Here is an 18,066-nt window from a genome sequence, read left to right on the forward strand (position 1 = left end):
CCAATCTGGTTTTCTGATATTTTCACATACCAACATATGGGACCCCTGAGGAAGGAGTGTTCCTTCGAAACACAGACCATGTCGGGTCCGGTCCACACGGATATTAGGACCAGTTCTTTGGATACAATTATTGTAGCTCATGTATTTGTTTTATATATTGACCAAACAGCACAATAGTTCAAGTTAAATTTTCTGTGAGAGTATAGCCCAAACTTCAGATTAGAAGGGTGGATATTCTCTTACCCCTCCCAACTCTCTTCTCTGAGGATCTATAAACGTTGTACTATTTGCTGTTAACAAAATTGTTTTATGTTAAACTGCACTCTGTTTTATGTTAAACTGGACTCTGGAACCTCCCTACAAATTGAGTTCTCCTCCAAGATATTAGGAATACTTTTCAATTTTTCCCTTACCTTTAAGGATCAAATAAACTCTCTGGTTAAGAAATGTTTTAAGAACATAAGAACATAAGAAGTTGCCTCCACTGGGTCAGACCAAAGGTCCATCCCGCCCAGCGGTCCGCTCCCGGGGTGGCCCACCAGGTCCTTTGACCTGTGAAGTGATTTGACCATTTTTATATCCTATCTCTGCTTCTATCTGTACCCCTCAATCCCTTTATCCTTTAGGAACCTATCCAAACCTTCCTTGAACCCCTGTACTGTGGTCTGGCCTATCACAACCTCTGGAAGAGCATTCCATGCGTCCACCACCTTCTGGGTAAAAAAGAACTTCCTAGCATTTGTTCTGAACCTGTCCCCTTTCAATTTCTCCGAGTGACCCCTAGTGCTTGTGGTTCCCCATAGTTTGAAGAATCTGTCCTTGTCCACTTTCTCTATGCCCTTCAGGATTTTGAAGGTTTCTATCATGTCCCCTCTAAGTCTCCTCTTCTCCAGGGAGAACAGCCCCAGCATTTTTAACCTGTCAGCGTATGAAAAATTTTCCATACCTCTTATCAGTTTTGTCGCTCTTCTCTGGACTCCCTCGAGTACTGCCATGTCTTTCTTGAGGTACGGCGACCAGTACTGGACACAGTATTCCAGGTGTGGACGCACCATTGCACGATACAGTGGCATGATGACTTCTTTCGTCCTGGTTGTGATACCCTTTTTGATGATGCCCAGCATTCTGTTTGCTTTCTTTGAGGCTGTCGCACACTGCGCCGATGGCTTCAATGTTGCGTCCACCATCACCCCCAGGTCTCTTTCAAGGTCGCTCACCCCTAGCAATATTCCCCCCATTTTATAGCTGAACATCGGGTTCTTTTTCCCTACATGCATGACCTTGCATTTATCCACATTGAAACTCATTTGCCATTTTTTTGCCCACTCCTCTAGTCTCGTCAGGTCCCTCTGCAGGTCTTCACAATCCTCCTTGGTTTTGACCCTGCTACAGAGTTTGGTGTCATCAGCAAATTTAATGACCTCACATTTCGTCCCCGTCTCCAGGTCGTTGATAAATATATTGAACAGGAGTGGTCCCAACACCGATCCCTGAGGGACTCCGCTCGTGACCCATTGCCAGTCTGAGTAATGCCCTTTTACTCCAACCCTCTGTTTTCTGCCTGCCAGCCAGTGTCTGATCCATCGGTGTACATCCCCTTGTACCCCGTGATTCCACAGCTTCTTAAGCAGCCTTTCGTGAGGTACCTTGTCGAAGGCTTTTTGGAAGTCAAGGTAAATGATGTCTATGGCTTCCCCCTTGTCCATCTGGCTGTTTATTCCCTCAAAGAAGTACAGTAAGTTCGTGAGGCACGACCTACCCTTGCAGAAGCCGTGCTGGCTCGCCTTCAGTTGTCCATTCTTTTCTATGTGCTCGCAGATTGTGTCCTTGACCAGAGTTTCCATCATCTTTCCCGGGACCGAGGTCAAGCTCACTGGCCTGTAGTTTCCCGGATCTCCTCTTGATCCCTTCTTAAAGATGGGCGTGACATTTGCTATTTTCCAGTTTTTTCAGTTTATGAATGCTGAGGAAGGTCAGATCTCTTTTCCATCAATGTCATTTTTCTGTCTTGGTCCAATCAATTATAATAATAATAATTTTATTTTTTATATACCGCCAAAGCCAAAGTAGTTCGAGGCAGTTTACAACAAGAAAAGCTGGACAGTCAGCGAAGAAATAACAATGAAGTCCTTGAATATAATGAAGTTTTAGAATAACAATGGTGTCTTTGAACACATGAGAATTTGTAGGGAGGAAGAGAGAGAGAGTGAGAGTCACATTGTAGGGACGTCAAGTGCAAATAAGTAGAGTATAGGGGGGGAGGCTTTAAGAGTTTTTGGTTACAAATTGGTTAAACAGGTTGGTTTTAGCTAGTTTTCTGAAGTTAAGGTAGGATGAGGAGTGCTTTATGAGGTTGCCTAGCCAGCCGTTCTGTTGACTTGCCATTATACCATTTCAGTTAGATTATTGTAATGCCATTTATCTCAGCATCACAAAGAACTGCCTTCAAAGACTACAATTGATTCAGAATACCACTGCAAAGCTGATTTACAGAAAGAGTAAATTTGATCACGTGACTCCTTTGCTTTTGAGCCTCCATTGGCTCCCGGTTTATCTCAGAATCCAGTTTACATGTTTATGTATTATTTTTAAAATTTTATATGGTATTTTTGTTCCGCTTGTTCCTTTTCTATGGAATGTTTATAGATTTTCATATGCGAGAGGCTTTCATCTAGTTAAACTTTCTCTCCCTTCTAGGAAAAGAATTCAAGGAGTTAAGAATTTTAGTATTTCTCTGGCATTTAAATTTCCCCAATTATGGAATGAACTTCCTCTAATTTTGAGGTGTCCCAGCTCCTTCCAAACTTTTTGTAAATCTTTAAAAACTTTTTTATTCGCTAAATATTTTGAAAACTAATTCTCTTGTATTTTAGCTTATCTTTTAACTTATTGTTAACCGCGTCGAGCTTCCTTAGGTTGAAGACCCGGTATATAAGGTTAAGTTTTTAGTTTAGTACCTGCTGTATACCACCTTGGGTGAATCTCTTCATAAAGGTGGTTAATAAATCCCAATAAAAACTAAATAAATAAATGTAGCCAACGAACATTGCAATAGCATATACCAGTGGTCTCAAACTCAAACCCTTTGCGGGGCCATATTTTGGATTTGTAAGTACTTGGAGGGCCGCAGAAAAAATAGTTAATATCTTATTAAAGAAATGACAATTTTGCATGAGGTTAAACTCTTTATAGTTTATAAAACTTTCCTTTAACAGTTAAAGATTAAAAATTTATAAACTATAAAGAGTTTTACCTTATGCAAAATTGTCATTAACTATTTTTTCTGCGGCCCTCCAAGTACCCTATTTTTTCTGCAGCCCTCACATTTAAAGTTTAATATCTTTTCTTTCTCAAAACTGGCACATTTCAATCACTAAATTGAAAATAAAATCATTTTCCTACCTTTGTTTGGTAATTTCATCAGTCTCTGACTATGCATCCAATATTTATTCTCTTCTTTCAGCCTCCTGTATGCTTCCTCTCCTCCAGACCTCATTCCCTCCCCCGACTTTTTCTTTTTTTCTTTCTCTATGTCTGTCTTTCTTTGATTCCGTGTCCCATTTTTTGCTTGGTTTCTGGCTCCCTGTCCCCCCCTTCTTTCTTTCTTTCTTTCTTCCTTCCTTCCTGCCCTCCCCCACGCCACCGCCACCGGGGAATAGGCTGCTGCCGCTGCCGCCATCGGGAACAGGCCGAGATCTCCCTCTTTCTCTTCTCCACGCGGCCGACCAACTCTCGCCGCCCGACGTCAATTCTAATGTCGGAAAGGACGTTCCGGGCAGCCAGGCAGCGATTGGCTAGCCAGAATGTTCTCTCGACGTCAGAATTGACGTCGGGTGGCAAGAGTTGGTCGGCCCCGAAGAGAGCAGGGAGATCAAATAACACGGTGCCGGCCTGAGAAGGGAAGGGAAGCAGGATTGTCACCACTGCTCTAGATGAGCCGCACTCTAGGGAGAACAGTGGACTGCACCCCCCTTGGTACACCACTGGAGCAGCAGCGTGTCTGGCCAGCTCTTCCATGGATAGCGCAAGGAGCCGCCAACCCACGGCTTTGAACGGAACGAGCTGGCCAGACATGCTGCTGCTCCAAAAGGAAGATAATGATCCAGTCCAGACCGTGGGCCGCAAATAAAATCTGGAGAGCCACATATGGCCCGCGGGCCGCGTGTTTGAGACCACTGGCATATACAGTAGACTACCAGTCTTAAGATGAAGGTGTCCCTCAAAAGCACGTACCATAGTCAGCTTACTCTAACAGGTTCTTTTAGGAAATGTCCATCAATTCATGCCTTAAAATGGTGGTCTCCACTATCCAGCCAAAAACCAGAAGTGTGACTAAGCTGCTGTTTAGAAGCATTGAAGGTTTTATTTCATTCTATTCAGTGGTCACATTTAAGGCACTCCTGCACTGTGAAAGGGGCATATTAAACTCTATTTAATCCATCTAACTCAAGGGGCTCTTTTAATAAAGCTTAGCATGCACTAATGGACATTAGTGTGAGGTAAATACAATGTGGCCCATAGGTATAAAACAGGACATGCAGCAATTAGTGTGCACTATACTTTACTGACTTGTGTTTTAGATTTATATGAGATTTTTTAAGGCATGAGTTAGATGGATTGAAAAGTTTAATACGCCATTTTCACAGTGCAGGAGAAAAAATTCTTGATGTCGATTATACCTTTAACTCAAATGATTTTTAATAGCTTGAATTGATATGTTGGAATGTTTTATGATTATAGAGGCTGACAAGGTATCTTAACTTAAAACCTCACAGTTTTCATTTCACTTTTCTTATCCTGCTGTTTGCACTTTTCAGCTTTTCTCAGTTTTTTTGTTGAGTCATTTATGATGTAAACACAGTTTTTTGTGCTTTCCAGAACTGAGTTGGTCAAAGATATTCAAGTGTTTTAACATGAGTGACTCATGTGTGTGCATTTATGTGCAATGTGGTGTCTCAAAGATGTTTGCCCTTTCATTAACTGTGCACCATAGTTTTTCAATTTAATGTTTTATAATAATAATAATAATAACTTTATTCTTTTATACCACCATAACCAGAAGTTCTAGGCGGTTTACACTAAAAAGAGCTAGACAATCAGCGAATTACAATAATACAGTAAAAAATACAAATATTTGTAAAATAGAATTTCAATAATAAAACTCACTAAGTAATAAACTTATCAAACAAAGTGCTCTTAATTAATTTCCAAAAAATGCAATAGGATAACATATGGCCTCTTTTACAAAGTTGCATGGGAAGAGCCCCGAAGCCCTTTAAATCTCTATGGGCTTTGGGGCTGTTAGCGCGGCTTTGTAAAAGAGGCCGATAGCTTGCTGAATACATTTACCTAACCAAGATTGTTGCTTATTTATATTTGTTCTGTCTGTCCTAATTAGACTGTAAGCTCTTCTGAGCAGGGACCATCTCTCACATGTTAAATGTACAGCGCTGCATATGCCTTTCAGCACTATAGAAATAATAAGTAGCAGCAGTAGTAGAAAGCATGTCAAATGTGGCTATGTCAGGGAGCACATCACTAAAGTGTTCTTTACGGCCCACTGACAAATCCACGCAAGACAATTGTGCCCCGACAAATGCAACCCGACAATTGGATGCATGGTCAAGTGCGCACACGACAATACTCCTCAGGCCCCAAAGGACGGGGCCTGAGGAGTTTGAGCAAATCAGGGCCAGATATCCACTTATGTAAAGGGTTCCCAGAATTATTATGTAAACCTTACCCTAACACTAGATCCCCCACCCCTCAAAAAAGAGGGTTACTTTGTAACCCTCAAAAAGATAAAATAGTATCCATATCGGGACACATTTGCCACATTTGACCTTGAATTCAGTGAATGCATTTGCCCATGCACGCAATTGTCCGGGCACATTTGTCGGGGCGCAATTGTTGTGCGCATTTTACGGGTCACCGTTCGTTACCATACTGCTTTGTGATTCTTGTGTCCAACACCTGCTGTTGTTCCTTTATTTGTTGGATCCTGGCCTCTCTTGTCTTTGCTTGAACTCATTCTCCCTAATTCTATGACTTACATGCCCAATTTCATGTTTAGCAAGTAGGTTGTGAACACAAATTATAGAATAAGGGCAGTAGCACTTCCAATGTATTAGCTTAATTAGCTAATTGGCATTAATGGCCAATTACTGTCTTTAATTGGCAGTAATAATCACTTATGTGCATAATTCCCTTTAGTCTGGATTCTATAAACTGCATCCAAAATCAAAAGTGCAAAATTGCAAAGGGGCATGGGAGGGGCATAAGTAGGTCAGGAGCGTTCCCTCAACGTGGGAGGTTCTTCAATATTGTGTTTTCAATTGCTAGAGCCAGGCAGGTTCCCTGGACTCCTGCAGAACGTGCCTGTCCCTCACTCTTGAAAATATGGTAGTGAAGCAACACAGCCACTGGCAGCACTCGAGTTTGAGGACTCCCACTCAGCTAGAGGGAAGAGTGGTGCCCGGCCTTTAGGTACTACTTGTATTCTACAACCTATACATATAACTGCCTGCAGTTAGGTGCAGACATTTACACCAACCATAGAGCTAGTGTAAGTGCTTGTGCCTAAAGTTAGGTATGTAAATGCAGACTTAGGCATGTATACTACGTATAATAGCAATTATGCATGCAATTGCCCACATAGAAATTGCATATAGAGCCAAATTCTGTAAATGGCACCATTATTCGTGGCCACCTAAAAAAATGGCCACTGATAACATGTCAATCACACCATGGCGCCATTTACAGAATCGTGGCTCTTGTCAAAGGTAGGTGCTGGAAATGTAGGCCAGAGTTTTAAAGGCCTACATTTCCAGTGCCTACTTTTGACAAGCATCGCATCTATGGAGGTGTCTTAGAACGCCTAAGTTTGTTTCCAGCGTTAACCATGCCTACTTTGTCCTTAGGCATTCTACGGCACCGGCGTAGACACAATGAAAGCACCATTTTTTTTAGGTGCTGATAGGCACCTACATTAAAAAAAAAGTTTTTAAATGGCTTTTAACAATTAAATTAGGCACCTAAGAAACCATTTATAGAAAATGGGCCTCAGTGTGCTTCATCCCGGTGCCTAACCTTAGGTGATGTTTAGACAATTACTCCCATTATAGGCATAGGATTTTAGCCTGAATTTCTCTGTAAAGTGGACCCAGGCGATTAATTCTAGAGGCTGAGGTTTGGTATGCCTTATAGGACAGGGGAGAGTAACACTATCCACAGCAGAGAGTACAGTTTTATAGAAGACTGCCTCATTGGCAGATTCTGAAAAACATAGTGTGAAGCGACGCAGTTCTAATACAAGGCAAGATCAGCACACTGATCTTAAGCCCCTGTGAATGAATACTGAATCATTCCCTCTCTCCCCCTTACCTGTCACAAATTAACCCTTATCTTATTCCTTATCTTGTTTAAGTAGTCCTTATATGGGCAACAGACAGACATTGCCTACATGCAAAAGCAGGCCTCTGTCACGCGCTGAGCTTAAGGATGATCACGAGGTACATACATTATAACCTTTAGAATGTCACGTGCTATGGTAAGCTTTTAGAAGTATTAGATGTGTAAACAAGGGAATCACTTTATTGTAACTGTTATAATGTATTCAGATGTCACATGAGATGGTAGCTTTGAGAATCACATTAGATATATAAACAAGGGAGTTACCTTGGTATAATCCGCACTATAAATGCATGATGAGACTGTAACCTTGCAAAGCATTAGATAAGTAAATAAGGGAGTTAAGATACTCAATAAAAGGGTTAGAGGCCTTCCATTTAGGGACGCCTCATCCCAATCTGATAAGACAATGATGGACAGGGTACAAGTGCCCATAGCTTGGAGATTCTTAAATATCTTGATGATGATTAGACTAGGATGTGGGTGGGGGCCAAAGATGATGTACTATGAAAATCATCAAATAATGGTCAGTGAGGAAAAGGACTGAGGTGGGGGAAATGGAAAATATTTTGCAAGGGATCCCACACTTTTTGTGCAGAGGATTATTTCAAAACAGTGAGATGACTGGTTTGCTGAGCAGGAGATCATCAAGAGTAAGCAATAAGGAGGGAACACGTTTGGGCCAGATTTTCCAGAAGACCAGAAGATACAGAGTGTTAATATTAACACTTCTAGATTTATGGGAAGTTGGCAATCCTGCTATACCCTAATCTCTGCCTTCCCTTCCATTTGGCCCTAAGGAGTGTAGCCCTCTCTCATTCCTTTCCTTTTTACTCAGCCTTCTCCTCTCCTTTTTTACTCAGTATTTCCCTTCTATTTACATAGTCAAGTCACATTATTATGACCACATGCTAATATCCAGAATAACTGGCAGCACAGACAGCAGCCATAGGAGTGACTCAATAATATGCTGAATGGTTGCTAGAGGTATCTAGAGAAATGTAGACTGCAGTGCAGCTGACAGTTGCCGACAGGCCTGTGGTAATGGATCCAGTCAAACATGTCAATCAAGATGGTTCCAAATGTGCTCAACTGGGTTAACATCTTGGGAATATGGAGGCTAGGGAAATAGCTGGAAGTCTTGGTTGTGCTCTGCGAACCACTCACAAACAATTCTGGTGGCATGACATGTTACATTGTGCTGGTGCATGATCCCATCGGCCATAGGGAAGACCATAATTAGAAAGGATGGAGAGATATTCATATCGGTTGAGAGTGCCTTCCAGAGGAATCAGACTATACCACGAAAACATTTCCCAGACCAGAGCGCTGCTGCCACCAGCATGTGTACATACAACAATGGTTGCTGGGTGTTTGTTCTTGGTGGTTTCACGCCAAACACGCCAATATCCATCCGTTCAATGAAACTCAAAACATGACTCATCAGAGAAAACAACTCTCTGCCAGTTGGTGTAAGTCCAATGTCAGTACTCCTGTGCAAACTGTAGCTGTTTTTTGCAATGAACTCTCATGAGCATGGGCGCAGTCATCAGCCATCTGCTTTGGAGCCCTATTCACACAGGGTTTGCAGCGCAGTCATTTTGGATACACATCTGGAAGCCATGTTTTGTTTGGATGGTGAGTTCCTCCACGGTAGCATGCCAATTAGCCCGCACCATCCTGCACAGCCAACATTCACCTCTTTCATTGATGGCTTGTGCTGCCCCCGTTATGACATCATGTTGTCGAAAAGGTTCCATTCATGGTACACTTTAACCACAGCAGCTCATGAACAGTTCACAAACTCTGCCGTTTCTGAAATGCTGCCGACCTTTGCCCAGTAGCTTATGATCATGCCTTTTTTAATGTCTGATAAATGGCGCTTTTTTCCCCATGACAGCCACAGTTGCTATAATGGCAACTTGCTGACATCCCATCTTATACACCCATGAAGCCTGCATGTGACATGGGCATTCGTTCATTGGCTGTGAGATCTTGATATCAGAGGTAGGTGATGGTCATAATAATGTGACTTGACCAATATCTATCATTCCCTGCATCATTCTCTTGGACTTCATGTGACCACCACTGGCCTTTTATTCACTAGTTTCATGTTTCTTATACAGTTTTCATGTAGTGGTGGCTGTAACATCTTAAGGGTGTTTCCTAGCTGCTGCCATGGTAGGAACCCCACTAGCACTGTGGGTTTTACAGGCCATGTGACATAGGAATTTTATTGGGCCACATGCCAAAAATGCACCAGCAATGACAATACCCCACAAATGATGTGCATTCCCTAGCAATTCCTCTGCTGACTATGCATATGCACCATCTGGACTGCAGCAACTCAACTGATGAAAATGTACAGTATATATATTTGTTAATATGCCATGAAACTTCTGACTGGGTCACATGCATAGATAGGGAGAGGGATCTTGTGGTGATAGTGTCTGAAGATCTAAAGCAAAGATACAGTGTGACAAGGTGGTGGCTGTTGCCAGAAAGATGCTAGGCTTTATAGAAAGAGGCGTAACTAGTAGAAGAAAGGTATTGATGCCCCTGTATAGGTCATTGGTGAGGCCCCACTTGGAGTATTGTGTTCAACTTTGGAGACCGTATCTGGCAAGGACATAAGAAGATTGGAAGCAGTCCAGAGAAAGGCAATGAAAATGATAGGTGGTTTGTGCCAAAAGACGTACGAGACACTGGAAGCCCTAAATATGTATACCCTAGAGGGAGGGGAGCTATAATTCAGATGTTAAAATACTTGAAAGGTATTAACATAGAACAAAATCATTTCCAAACAAAGGAAAATGGTAAAACCAGAGGGCATAATCTGAGGTTGAAGGGTGGTAGACTGAAGAGTAATATTAGGAAATTCTTCTTTACAAAGAGTGGCTGATGCCTGGAATACGCACCCAAGGGAAGTGGTGGAGAGGAAAACAGTGACAAGAGTTAAAAAAGCGTGGGATGAACATGGATGATTTTTAATCAGAAAATAATGGTATATATTGAAGAACTAAGGCCAGTACTGGGCAGACTTGCACAGTCTATGTCCTGTATATGGCCATTCAGTTGAGGCTGGGATGATTTAGATGAGCTGGAGTGAGCTTTGATGAAGACTCCAGTAGAGTACCGGGCAGAGCTCTGGGTTTCTGTATTATTTTTTGGCATTTCCTTTTCCGGGCTCTTGTCCAGCAGAAGGGGGAAGCCATTGGCACGATGCAGCATGGTGCCAATGTGGTCACCAGCGGTGGATTAATGCCAGCGTTGGAGGATCTCCTGTGGCCTGCCCTCTCTCCCCCTCTCCTCGGCAGACTTGCACTCCTGTTGTTGGACACATTGAAGGGAAACTTCACTTCACTTCAGGGGTCGGCTGTCAGCAGCACCTGGCCTTGCCTGTCTGGTGACTGGTGTCATGGTGGTTTTCATTGGCGTGGTTCCTGGTCCTACTTCTTTAGTGGCAGCCGGTTGACCTGGTTCTGCAGCCTGATCTTACTATCAAGAGCCGCTTCAGCGACTTTTCTATCTCTTAAATTTTTATTTTTTTTTAATCTTCATTATTTCTATTTTCTATTTCTTTGATTTTTGATCTTGGAAATGTATTTCATATTTTAATTTTAATCAGGTACTTTAGCTAGATTGTGAGCCTTCTGGACAGTTAGGGTAGTTTTACTGAAGTACCTAATTTCATTTTAGTTTGATACAGTGTAAATCGCTTAGGTCAGTAAAATGCAGGAATGGTATAACAATAACAAATCTTAAATAAACAAACACTCTAAATCAGTGGTCTCAAACTCAAACCCTTTGCAGGGCCGCATTTTGAATTTCTAGGTACTTGGAGGGCCTCAGAAAAAAATAGTTAATGTTTTATTAAAGAAATGACAATTTTGCATGAGGTAAAACTCTTTAGAGTTTATAAATCTTTCCTTTTGGCTAAGTCTTAATAATAATATTGTCATTTATAGGTAAAGAGATGTATGATCAAGAAACTGTTTTATTTTACTTTTGTGATTATGATAAACATACCGAGGGCCTCAAAATAGTACCTAGCGGGCCGCATGTGGCCCCTGGGCCGCGAGTTTGAGACCACTGCTCTAAATCATTCTGAAATGTTACTGCCTATGACTCTACATTATATAGATACTAGTCTTTAAGCCCGTTACATTAACGGGTGCTAGAACATATGTGTGTGTGTCTGTCTTTATTTCTTTCTCTCTCTCTCCTTAGCCGCTTTTTTTCTTTCTGCCTTTCTTTTTCCTTGGCTGTCCATCACCACCCCTTGCCTGCTCCCCCTGTCCATTTTCCCTTCCTTTTACCTCCCCTGTGTCCACCACCACCCCTTCACTGCTCTCCTTATGCAGCAGCAGCCCTTCTCCCTTTGTTTTACCTCCCCCCTGTCCAGCAGCACCTCTTTCCTTCTCCCCCTGTCCAACATTAGTCCTCCGTTCCTTTTCTTCAACCCCCTGTCCATCAGCATCTCTTTCGTTCTCCCCCTGTGCAACAGGTGCTAGAGTAGACGACTGTTTTTTTTTTTCCTTTCTCTCTCTGTGCTTGGATGCTGTCTGTCTGTCTGTCATTCTTTCTGTCTGTGTCTCTGTCTTGCGCCATGCCTGCCTATCTCTCTGTGGCCCCCTTCTCTTCCCCGGCATGATTAGTGTGTGCCCCCAGAACACCCTTCCCCCCAAAGCAGCCCCGTTTCCCAATGCCCCTGCCCCCTTTTGTGCCATGCCTGCCTGCTCCGTGGCCCCTTTCTGTTTCCCCCCTATGATTGCTGTCTGGCCCAGGAAACCAAAGTAGCCCCCTTTCCCTCTCCCCTTGTTGAGCCATGCCTGCCTGTTCTGTGATCCCCTGCCCATGACTGCTATGTGCCCCCAGCACACCCCTACCCCCAAAGCAGCCCCTTTCCCTCTTCCCCTGCTTGCCTGCCTTGCCTGCCTGCTCCCTGTGCATCAGCATCAGCATTTCCCTCCTCCTCACCTGTTCCTTCGTAGCAGCATGGAGATAAAACGGCTCCCTTAGTTCTTTGCTGGATTTTATTTTAAGTTTAAAGATGCCTACGCGGCTCCTCTCACGATCCGGCCTGCGTCGGAAGCCTTCTCTGACACAGGCCGGGATCGTGAGAGGAGCCACAGCGGCAGTTTTAAACTTAAAAAAAATGCAGCGAACTAAGGGAGCCGTTTTCAAAGCTGCCGCCGCGGCTCCTCTCATGAGCTGCACTTATATTATGTCGGAAGATGAGAGAGGAGCCGTGGCGACGGCGGCAGATTTCAAATTAAAATAATTTATGCGGCCAGCCGGCTCCCTCGAAACCCTCCCCCCCCTTTCCCTTCCCGCGGTCCGTCTGGCTGCGTTGTTCTCTCCCTCATTCTCAAACCGTCCGTGCCAGCTGAAGTGGGAGTGGGGGGGACTCAGCACCGGCTGGGCGACTCGAGCCGCCGGCCCCCAGGAGCTCGAGGCCGACGGCGGACATGGCTTGCGTTGCCGAGTTTGGTGACGTACAACCCGCGCATGCGCACTAAAAAAAAACGGGACAGCTCAGGGAACACGATTTTTTTAGTGCGCATGCGCGTCTACCATTTTATTATATTAGATGACATGTGGATGGGGCATTTTGAATAAGATGTCTAAATCTGCATTTAGATGTTTTGAGGGAAATATGTAAAAATCTAGTACCAAATATGCCCATTTTCAAAACTCCAAAACATATATCTTATTTTTTTCAAAAATGGCCATTTTTCAGATGTGCATCTATCTTTTTGGACCACCTAAAAATGTACAAAATGGATGTAGGAAGGACCAGTATTTTTAGTACACTGGTTACACTGACATCCCAGCCGCGTGGTGGGGCACCTTAGAGGGCACTGCAGAGAGCTGCACATAAAGCCCAGGTACACCTCTCATCATAACCTCTTTATAATGTATGGGGAGCCCTCCAACACCCACCTAAAACCTACTGGACCCAGCTGTACACCACACTAATAGCCCTAATACCTGCAAGTGTCACCTACATGCAGGTACAGTAGAATTTGGGTGGGTTGTGGAATGCTCATATATTCCACCATAGTAGTTAGAGTATACGGCCCAGTAGGGTTGTCCAGAAAAACCTAAAGTTGGTAAAACTCTGTGAATTGCTTGATCAAAAAATAATTTAAAAAATATATATTTTTAAGCCCACCTTGGGGTACCTCAAGGCCACTGATTACATAAAGCTCAGTGTGTTTCTTAAAATTTGCTATTATTTTTGCTTAATGGAGCAAATTTCTTGGTATTATAGCTATAACTTATGTTTTCATATTCAGAAATTTACATTGATAAAAAACATCTTATTGTCAAGTTTGTTTTATTGAAAAAGAACAATAAATCAGTACAGAAATAACACTAGAGTTTCCAATATGCTTATTATAACAAGTGGGGTTGAATTCCTTAGAGCTCCACTAATAGAGTGTTACAACCACAAAAGAATAGGAGAACATTCTCCTGTCATAAAAGGAAAAAAAAAAAAAAAAAGACATTTTATGCAAAAAAATCTAGCAGTATTTTATTAAATAAACCTTCAATATCTGCACTTTATTATGGAAAATAACAGAAATTTAATATACTTCGCTAATACCTAAACACATACACTTTGGCATAGTTGACTACCAATGGTGTTCCAAAGAGTAGCAAAACATGGGTGAGTAGCGCCCCTTCCCCATTCCTTCCTGACCCCCCTGCCGTGCCCCTTTCCCCCGTATATTTTTAATTTTCCTGGCATGAGTAACATCACAAACTTGCTGCCTGCGTCATGTCAACTATCCCTCCGACATCACTTTCTCGGCACGGGGCCTGGAAGTGACAGCAGAGGCGACACTGATGCAGGCAGCAAGTTCACAATGCTGCTCCTGCAGGGAAAATTAAACAGTAACGAGGGAAGAGGCGCGCATGCATGGCAGAGGGGGGCGGAGAGGAGGATGGATGCTGGTGCTCTTACGAAGACCGCGCCAGGGGCAGACCGTGCACACACACACACCCTGCACCCCCTTTACTATACCACTGGTTCCAAACACTGAAGCATTCAATGTCTTCTTAAGATAGTCAGGATAAAGCCTGCAATGCTGTTCCAACTCCTTGCAACAAGGCCTCACACTGTTAGTTTCCTTCAGGAAACCTTCATTAACTGCATTTTATTGTGAAAAATCTCATTTTTCCTAAGAAAGAACTTGTTATTTGGAAAAGAATCATATTGGAAAGAACTGTTCTTTTGTAGACTATGGGTAGTAAGCCCGAGGAAGGATGTAGTCAGAGAAGCTCATGCCTGTGACAACATATACAGCAGTTCACATATATGAGACAGAGAGAGAGAGAGATGCAAATGGTAACCTAAGGTTTCTAAAATGAAATCCATAATGTCTATGAGCACCAAACATACTTCCTACGAATTCACTGGAGATTTGCTCTGCTTGATTAAAAATGGGAAAATCCTCTGGACCACTGCCATAGAAGAAAGAGGTTGTAATTAAAAAGTAAAATAAAATAAAAATGGTCTCTTCCTTTCCCCAAAGCAAATCCAAATAAAACCAAGAAACAAGCATATAATACCCTCTGCTACAATACAGTTAGGGTACTAATGCTGCTGCTATTTGATCTCTCCCAGGAAGACAAACGGAATAGGGGAATCCTAGTTATTATTCTGTACTGGTGATTTCATATTTTACATTCACTAAATACAAAGGCTCTTGCTCAAAAGAAAATAATTTGCATCAAAATATATCTTGCCTTGCATTTGATTTCACAAATATAATGTAACCAGGCTGCCATTTTTTTAAAGGATTAGTTGCAAATTACATTTCTTGGGATGCGTTGAACTGAAACAGCAAATACGGCATATGCACACTGTCAGCTCTCAACATTTATACAAAGGACGTCCTCCGATTTCCTTACAGTGATCTACGAGGATAACCGTGAAAAAGGAACCTACCTCCTTTATAGCATGTTATGCATAAAGCTCCTTTTCTTAATCATCTGCAGCGATCCAGCAAATTTTCACACCAACCCTTTGCATACAATCCATTCCCTCTAAAGGAGACATCTGTTGTCTGCCATGCAGTGCCCCCACTTTTCAGAAATTACACTCTCCCCCAAAGAGATAGGGAGCCAGTACCCGATAAGAAAAACATATATAAGATATCTATTTCTGTCACTAGTAAGATTAATTCTCGTGCTAGCTTGGTATTAGGGAACACACAAAATTACCGTAGGTTGCCAATAACAGGCCAACTCCCTTAGCATTGCGAGTGCCGCCCTGTGGCTACCTTGAACTATGGCTACAACAGCCAGTAGTTAGATTCACAGCAATATCCAGCTACACTACACCTGCTCTTCTGCATTAACAAAAAACATTTCATAGTTAATATTAACCCCCCCCCCCCCCCAAACCAATCCATGTATCGGAAGTTAAATTTAATATTAACAATGTTTAAAGCTTGCCTTAAAGAAAGCTCGTTGCACTAGCCACCTCCTCCAGAAAACCTTACGAGATTCACTGGACAAGAAAACGCTACGTCCACAAACGTACATGGTTGTAATCAGGGAAAACGTTTTTTAAAGTACAGACAGGCAGTAAACGTAATGGATCCTGATGTGAACCTTCCACCAGGTCTGTTTTTAATCCAAGCAATAAATTTCTGTTCACCTCAGACAGATGTTGCCGGTTATCACAACCGGTTCTTCAGGTCCATGGTAGAAGCTTCGTTTCAATCCGATGGATGAGACTGCAGAAAGTCCCGCCTTTCCCAGGCTCTGTCATGCTGCTGCTGCCAAACAAAAGGCTGGGACAGACATCTAACTATGCCTTCCTTTCCTAGCCTGCTGCTAGGGCTAGTCCAGTGGCTCCCAATGAAAACAAAAATGCAGGAGCAGATGGGACTTTGGAGCCATGCAGAAAGTCTCAGTGGAGCCTGCACTTTACTGTGAAATAACCGCGGCCCCCCACCTCCAATAACCCTGAAGCATTTTAGAAGCACAGCAGTATTCTGCAGCTCAATGCTAAATATCAACTTTCCTGTCAGTGCTTAAGCGGCGATTGGCTCAGGCTGACAGGAAAGGTAACATTGGATAAAAAAAAGAAAAGAAAACGTGCACCTGGACCTAGCTTTCTGCAAGGCCCCTAACCCTGGTAGTCTAGTGACTCCCTTCCCAGCCCCCATCAGCAAAATATAAATCTGGTTGTCCAATGGCTCCCTCAATCCCCACACCTCCTGCCCCATCCTCAAAATCACTGCAAAACTCCCTAGTAGGTCCCTCCCTTACCCCATCCTGACAAGTCCACTCCTAACTGTAAAATAAACCTGCCTAACCCCCTTTTTAAAACACATTCTCTCCATACTTGAAGGCAGGAACAATGCCCACTCCTGCCTCTGATGCCATCTTCATCCTGGTAGCACTGGGTGGGACCAGGCTATCGTATAGCACAGTTACTTACTGTAACAGGTGTTATCTGGGGACAATCGGCAGATATTCTCACATGGGGTGACATCCATGGAGCCAGCACGGAGTGTGAAAGTGTACAGTCACTTTAAGGTTTTCATGAAGCTTCGCGACTGCCTGCACCACCCACGTGCGAGTGCCTTCCTGTCCAATGTCAGCTCACGGTTCCTCAGTTCCATAAACAAACTAAGAGGTGAGAGGGATGCGAGAATATCTGCCTGCTGTCCCCGGATAACATCTGTTACGGCAAGTAACTGCTTTATCCTAGGACAAGCAGGCAGCATATTCTCACATGTTGGACTCCCTAGCTGAACTAAAAAGCGATGGAGGGAAAGTTGGCCTTCAGGAAGAAAATAAATTCTGTAACACTGCTTGGCCGAGCCGGCTATCCCATCTGGAGTAAGTCTCCAGACAGTAGTGGGATGTAAATGTCTGAACTGAGGACCAAGTAGCTGCTTTGCAAATATTTTCAATGGGAGTGAACTGCAAAAAGGCCACAGATGCTGCCATTACTTGGACCTTGTGGGTTGTACCAGGGCTCGGTTCTTGGGCCCATCTTATTTAATATTTTCATCAACGATCTAGAAGGAACGTCCAGTGAAATCATCAAGTTTGCAGATGACACAAAGCTATGTCGGATAATCAGATCACAAAAGGACAGCGAGGAACTACAGAGAGACTTGAGCCAGTTAGAGAGATGGGCAGAGACATGGCTGATGAAGTTTAAAGAGGAATAATGCAAGGTAATGCATTTGGGCAGAAAGAACAAGGAGCACGAGTACAGCATGTCTGGTGCAACTCTGGGTAAGAGTGAACAAGAAAAAGACCTGGGGGTACTGATAGATAGGACCCTGAAACTATCAGCACAATGTGCGGTTGCAGCAAAGAAAGCAAATAGAATGTTGGGCATGATAAAGAAGGGAATCACGAGTAGATCGGAGAGGGTCATAATGCCGCTTTATAGAGCAATGGTCAGACCACACTTGGAATACTGTGTCCAACACTGGTCTCCCTACCTAAAGAAGGATATAAAACTGCTCGAGAGGGTGCAGAGGTGAGCAACGAAGCAGGTAAAAGGTATGGAGAACTTGAACTACAAAGAGCTTAGAAAACTGGGACTGTTCTCCCTTGAGGAGACTGCGAGGGGATCTGATTGAGACTTTTAAAATAATAAAAGGAATCGACAAG

The 18,066-nt window shown here is 43.1% G+C and overlaps 1 protein-coding gene across 6 annotated transcripts in view; it reads right to left on the minus strand.

Moving 5' to 3' along the window:
• ADD2 (adducin 2) overlaps positions 1–16,180 on the minus strand; it is a 114,186-nt gene extending 98,006 nt beyond the window's left edge. For 4 of the 6 annotated variants that reach the window (XM_033950281.1, XM_033950279.1, XM_033950283.1 and 1 more), the window contains exon 1: positions 15,371–15,596. The gene's annotated coding sequence lies outside the window, so the exon portion shown is untranslated. Of the gene's footprint in view, positions 1–15,370; positions 15,597–16,084 lie in introns of those variants that run through there. The other 2 variants (XM_033950280.1, XM_033950282.1) reach the window with 2 other exon arrangements.
• Between the last annotated feature and the right edge of the window lie 1,886 nt (positions 16,181–18,066).

Source organism: Geotrypetes seraphini, chromosome 6 (assembly GCF_902459505.1).
Source record: "Geotrypetes seraphini chromosome 6, aGeoSer1.1, whole genome shotgun sequence".
NCBI classification, from domain to species: domain Eukaryota; kingdom Metazoa; phylum Chordata; class Amphibia; order Gymnophiona; family Dermophiidae; genus Geotrypetes; species Geotrypetes seraphini.